A 6,959-nucleotide genomic window follows, 5' to 3' on the forward strand; every position below is an offset into this window, starting at 1 on the left:
ACCATTGTGCTAATAATGTAAATATACCATAAGATAAATTTGAAGGCCAACACTGTAATTTTTGAAAGACATTGTCAGTTTCAACAGTCAGAACTAATATTTAACCAACAAACAAAACAATAAGTGCTAGATGCAAACTAGTCTGCTTATTCAAAGCAGTAGAGTAACCTTCCATAAGTTTTCCTTGTTTTGTAATCCTTTTTTGCAGAGCATAAGTTGCATCTCACCCCATGCCCCACCTCTCTTTTGATCTCTGTTGGTTAGTATTTTGTAACATTGCAGGTGCTTGCAGGTGCAGATCTCGCGACAGTTTCAAGGCACCCTGTGACATCTATTCCTAATGTGTGTGCAGTGCACCCTATATGATCATACTGTTTCACTGTTTAGCGATTCCCCCATGACACTTTAAGACCAACAGGTGCCTGTCTCAGTGAATAACCTGACCAAATGTGGTGGGAACACAGAGAGACAGACAGACAGAGAGAGAGAGAGAGTGAGAGAGAGAGAGGGACGGACGGACGGACGGAGGCGGCAGTGATCAGACCTACACAACAATTTAAAAAAAGCAACGGTTGGAGGCTGAACTTTTGAACTCATTTCAGCGCCTTTTCTGCGCGCTCAGGCAGCACGTTACTGATGATCAACGGCCTGACTCCTGGAAACACAACACTTCTTCTGAAGGTGAGCATGTCAGCTAGCTAACGTTACATTTGAATTTGAGGCTTTGTTTTCTGCAGTTTTGTGTCGCCCTTGCAAAAACGAGTCATTCAACGTTAATAGTAAGTTCACTTAGCTATCTAAATGAGTTGAGAGTTTACTTTTCGTGGATGTAACGTGGGTTATGGGTTTCTGTGTTAAACATTAGCTAGCTTACTTTACCAAAGGTTTGCTAGGAAAATGTTTAGTTGTCATTTCTGTGGCAAGTCAGTTAAAGCTAAAACATCGAGGGGTTATGTGCTTCATTGCAAACTTCATAGTAATGAACTACGTTGTTTATTTAAGTGCGTTGAAGCTGGTTGCAAGCAGACCTTTGTTAGATATGGAGCTATAAGGCTCATTTCTACCAGAGGCATAATGGTAACCTATCAGCTAACGTTACAGCTAAGCTAACGTTACAGCTAACGTTACTGTTGGGACGGCTGTTAACTTTACCGCTTATAAACTGTCTGTTAACGTTACCGCTTATAAACTGTCTGTTAACGTTACCGCTTATAAACTGTCTGTTAACGTTACTGCTTATAAACTGTCTGTTAACGTTACCGCTTATAAACTGTCTGTTAACGTTACTGCTTATAAACTGTCTGTTAACTTTACCGCTTATAAACTGTCTGTTAACGTTACCGCTTATAAACTGTCTGTTAACGTTACTGCTTATAAACTCTGTTAACGTTACCGCTCATAAATGTGCTATGGCGTTATGTGAAAGCACATGTCCAGACACAAAGTAGCTAATTATTAAAGTGAGTGGATGGTCAAATGTTTTCACGGTCAGATCTTCATTTACCGCCCACATGCCACGGAGACACAAATAGCAGACAGCAGTATTAGTGACATGTACAGAGAATCTGCTTCTCCTCAGTCATCAGCTGTTCCAACTGAATCACATGACTGTGGCCCTCACCTGCATGACTCAGAAAATGTTATAGAGACCAGCACAGATAAAGGTGATATGGATATTTCTGAAAACTTCAGTGATCTTTTTCTCTGTTTATTCTACTTGAAATTGCAGGGACAGTTTCTACTACCTTCTTGGACCAAACTAACTTCACTGTTTAAAAATGACACACCAATATCAGATGAGGACATCAGCAAAGTTTGTGAGTCTTTGAGAATTTGATCTTTTCTCTGCATGTCATAGAGGGCCAATGAGGACAGCATACTCAAGAGCTCAGTCTTTCAAAAAAGGGTTCAACTATGTGGAGCCTAAGAAAATGTTTTTAGGACGAGATGAGAACAGGACTGATATGTTTTCATATTATGTGCCTGTGAAAGAGACTTTAACCCTTTAGGCTCTGCAAAGACAATACATAAAATATTAGCTGTCTATGTATCTGATGATAATTTGCCAGTTCATGTAAGGTCTGACACAAACCACATGTCACTTGTTTTATTGTGTAGAGAGAAAGATTTCAAAACATTTGTGTTCTCTGAATTACTAACAGACTTGAAGGATTTGGAGGAGAACGGGATCGTAGTATCAGATGAAACAGTAGTCAAAATAACCTTATATTGCATTGCAATTTGGGCTCTCATGGCATTGGTGCCTTCACTGAAAATTTCAGTCACTCGCAATATTTCTGTAGGTACTGCCTAATAATCCGATCTGAATTTCAGGGTGACGATCCAAATCTGTGCGGAGCAGAGCGCACCATTGACAGCTACAACTCTGCTGTTGATCGCCTCCAGACCCAAGATAAACCAGATGTGGAAGGAGTAAAGTTCAAGTCAGTATTCAATTCTTTGAAATACTTGAATGTCTGTCAAAAGAAAGACAATTTGTTCCATTGCTTTTGTGAAACTTCTAGGTCGAAGGCAGGTGGCATTGCTAAGAAGAATCTCCTTTAAAGTAAGTAAATTGTACACATATCTAACAAATATCTGAACATTTTAATTGGTACAAGAGCAGTTTGTGCAGATAATTAAGACAATTTACTCTAATCTTGCAACATTGAATTAATTTGCTCCTGCCACCTTTCAGACATTGCATTCAAACTCTAGTGGTTGTGGACTTGGATGGGAACAACTTGCTGGCTTTTATGACAACCAGGAAAACGGTGGGATTTTAATCCATTTAAATGCCCAAAGCAAGCAGTTGTTTTTTTTACTTTTAAAGATGATTTTTTTGTCATTCGTGTTTTATTGGACAGCAGAAGTAGAGAGACAGGAACCACAGTGGAGTGAGAGGGGATGATCTGCAACACATGGCCCAACGGGAATCAAACCTTTGTTGCTGCGATAACAATATGTGGTACGGGCTAAACCAGGTGAGGCACTGTTTTTATTTTTGAGTGTGAATTTAGCCATTTCATTTTAATTTGCAACCTTTGCATTGAAAAGAGTAAAAGTTGATGCTTGACATGATTTCATCTTTCACTTAAGAGGATGTATGTCCACCCCTTGTCTTTTTTCTCTTTATTCTTTCTTTCAGGTGTGATTACGACTACCAGCGGTTGTACTTCAGATGGACCTCATCACCCTCTTTGCTGTCCTACTAGTGTAACCTTATGATCGGATACATACAAGTGTTGTCAAGGATAAACAGAGGTAAGTTGTTGTAAAGTTCAATGTATGTTCATTTAACAAGAGAAGGCTTTAGGGTCTTCTATTTTTGTAAGCACTGTTTAGCCATTTCATGTTCAAACAGTGTATGCATGTATTGTTGATGTTAAGTACTGCATAAAACTAGGCATTTCATGATCCAATGTGATTTTAACTTCTTGCCAGAATAACCTTTTTTGACATACTGTGAATTTATTTTGACTTTATTGACATACCATACGTATTATGGCTATTTCTTATTCATGAATCATATTTGTAGCTTGACCTTTTTATGAAATCTTTAACCCTACTCTTTGTTTACCCTTTGGTAAGTTTGTTCTGTTTTACCCTCTTTAATGTTTTGTGTTTTTATAGTTTGATTGTTTTTTGTGTGAAGTATGAGAACCATTTTGCAACTGTGTAAGTGCTATATAAAGTTATATTATTGGTGATGTTACTGTTATTATTATTGTTAGTATTGTTAATGTTTTCTATGTTGTCTTTTTTTCTGGCTGGAAGATCATGCTAGCCCACAGCGAACACCAGATTGACTTGTGAGTCTTCAAGCAGAAATTATGACAACACCTGCCTAAAGTTCCAGTTTCCTGAACAGCATACCCTGTCTGTATGAGACTCTGTCCCACCTGTCTTCAGTCAAGTCTGGACCCAATGACTCAGACACCAGTCTTGTCAAGGCTAATTAGAGGTAAGCAGTGCGATACTCAAACTTCACTCAATCAATCATCCTCAGGTGCACGGTCTGAGCCAACCGCTTCATGCAAACATAGATGAAACCACTGGAATATAGTTTTGTATTAGTACTATTTGTTTTTTAGTGCTCTGAACTGATATCCCCCTTACATTACGTTTCACGTAGCAGTAAAATGTCATTAATTCTGTGTACTATCTTTCCAAAATCCACCCAAAAGGGGTTTGCACCTGTGTCTTTGCACCCAAGTGGGCCCTACAGTGCACTCTTATGTTTATTTGATGGTAAATGCTGGGGGTCATTGTTTCCTATTGAACTGGGTCTCCGCCATACAGTTTGATTTTTGTTAACGAGAAGGCAGTTATATTAGCTATTGTACACTGAATAGCTCAGTTATTCAAATGCAATACAACTCAACAACAGGATACAGCTTACTGTATTCTAGTTTCTCTATTTATTTTGCAACAGTAATGTAATTGATTTTAGAGATATTTAAAAGGTCTTAAAAGTCATTGAATTAAAAAAATTAAAACAAAAAATGTAGAATTGATGGAATTAATAAGATGTGCAGATACCCTGGTTGTATCAAACATGATGATTGTCTTTACACTGTGTGCACAATTAATAGGCAAGTTGTATTTTTGAGTATTAATTGTATTGAACAACTACAGAGCTCTCGGTCAATCCAAAATGTTATAAACCTCAAACCTGAATATTTAATAAAGTAAAAGTGAGGTTTTGGCTTTCTTAGGAGAATATATATGTGTGCACAATTATTGGGCAACTATTAGTGTGCACAATTATTAGACAGCTTCTTTTCCTCAGGCAAAATGGGCCACAAAAGAGATTTAACTGACTGAAAAGTCAAAAATTGTATAAAAAAAAATAAATAAATAAAAGTCTTTCAGAGGGATACAGCACTCTTGAAATTGCTAAGATATTGAGGCTTGAACACAGAACCATCAAACGTTTTGTTGCAAATAGTCAACAGGGAAAGTAAACGTGTTGAGAAAAAAAGATGCAAATTAACTGCCAAAGATTTGAGAAGAATCAAACTTGAAGCTACCAGGAACCCATTATCCTCCAGTAGTCATATTCCAGAACTGCAACCTACCTGGAGTGCCCAGAAGTACACGGTGTTCAGTGGTCATAGACATGGCCGCCGTAAGGAAGGCTGAAACCCGACCACCACTGAACAAGACACATCAAGACTGGGCCAAGAAATATCGGAAGACAGATTTTTCAAAGGTTTTATGGACTGATGAGATGAGAGTGACTCTTGACGGTCCAGATGGATGGGCCCGTGGCTGGATCAGTAACGGGCACAGAGCTCCACTTCGACTCAGACGCCAGCAAGTTGGAGGTGGGGTCCTGGTATGGGCTGGTATTATTAAAGATGAGCTAGTTGGACCTTTTCAGGTTGAAGATGGACTCAAAATCAACTCCCAAACCTACTGCCAGTTTTTAGAAGACACTTTCTTCAAGTAGTGGTACAAGAAAAGGTCTGCAACTTTCAAGAAGACCATGATTTGTATGCAGGACAATGCTCCATTGCCCTGCATACAAGTACTCCACTGCATGGCTAGCCAGTAAAGGCCTTAAAGATGAAAGAATGATGACATGGCCCCCTTCCTCACCTGACCTAAACCCTATTGAGATCTTGTGGGCCCTTCTTAAACGGGAGATTTACGGTGAAGGAAAACAGTCCACCTGGGAGGCTGTGGTTGATCGTCAACAGATCAAGAAAGTGACAGAATCCATGAATTGAAGGCTTATTACTGAAAAGAAGGGGGGCTCTAGTGTCACAGATTATTTTATTTTTTTTAAATATCAATAACGTTTATTTGTAAATTTTGAGTTGTTTGTTTATTTTTCTCACTTTAACAGATAAAAATAAACAAGTGAGATGTGAACATTTTTCATTTAGTTGCATAATAATTGTGCACACTAATAGTTGCCCAATAATTGTGCACACATAGATATTCTCCTAAGAAAGCCAAAACCTCACTTTTACTTTATTAAATATTCAGGTTTGAGGTTTATTAACATTTTGGATTGACCGAGAGCACTGTCGTTCAATAATAAAATTAATCCTCAAAAATACAACTTGCCTAATAATTGTGCACACAGTGTATTGTTTGGAGGCATCTGTGTATTTAGGCTGCCTGTCGACAGAAATTAAACACATGCTGATGATGCCTTAGTGCTGAAATGTGTAGTTTTTTTACCATTCGACCTGATAGTTATTATTTTTTATTAAGTATAAAGTGCTGGTTTCTTCTAGGTCATTGGAGCTCAGTTTAACAGCAGAAGGCAGTAAATGTTTCTGTGTAGGCATCATGTTGAAGCACTGCATCAATCTAACTTTGCCTTTGTTTCTGTTTTTGGGTGCAGAGAGGATCATTCCAGTCCACAGTGAATACCTGATGGTCAACATACGAGTCCTCAAGCAGAACTGGTGAAAATACACGCTTCATGTTCCAGCTTCCTGAACTTCATGTCCATGTGAGACGCTATACCATGTTGAGTGCCCTCTTCAGTCAAGTCTGGACTCAGTGACTCATTACTCTTGATCAACTCAGGGCAAGTGGCTAATCCTTTCATGTTTATTCATGGTTATCCTTCATATATATATGGACACATGCTGTTTCTTCAAGATCTCAACACTGCTTTGTGAGTATATTGTACAAGATATTGTATCAGTTCAACCTGTTTTTCACAGAGAATGTTAGTTTCTTAAGGTATATCAATGATGGTCTGTACCTTGATTTACAATCTGCTTTATTTGATATTTCCTTTGTAAGTTACAATAATCAGAAGTTGACTGAAATCTATGCCAACCAATTGTATTACGTTCTATGTTGTACCGTATTTTTGTACCGTGATGTCTTATACATTGTCACTATATTTTTTACGGTAAAGTTCTGGCAACCACAGCTGCCGGTAATTTACCGTTAAGTTGCATTTTTCAATAAAATGCCGTAATGTATCA

At 38.2% G+C, this 6,959-nt stretch overlaps 1 long non-coding RNA gene across 2 annotated transcripts; it reads left to right on the forward strand.

The window, feature by feature from the left end:
* Positions 1 to 1,514: 1,514 nt before the first annotated feature.
* On the forward strand, positions 1,515 to 6,959 carry LOC142953103 (uncharacterized). Of its 2 annotated transcripts, none has more exons than XR_012954767.1 (8): positions 1,515 to 1,817; positions 2,335 to 2,444; positions 2,526 to 2,566; positions 2,699 to 2,774; positions 2,868 to 2,984; positions 3,149 to 3,264; positions 3,778 to 3,964; positions 6,362 to 6,959. It is a non-coding gene; the product is annotated as an uncharacterized LOC142953103 (long non-coding RNA). The 2 variants fall into 2 exon arrangements; XR_012954766.1 differs by having other exon boundaries at positions 2,871 to 2,984.

The sequence above is a fragment of the Anarhichas minor genome, unplaced genomic scaffold, assembly GCF_050575085.1.
Source record: "Anarhichas minor isolate MPS153535 unplaced genomic scaffold, ASM5057508v1 ptg000018l, whole genome shotgun sequence".
Classification (NCBI taxonomy): Eukaryota; Metazoa; Chordata; class Actinopteri; order Perciformes; family Anarhichadidae; genus Anarhichas; species Anarhichas minor.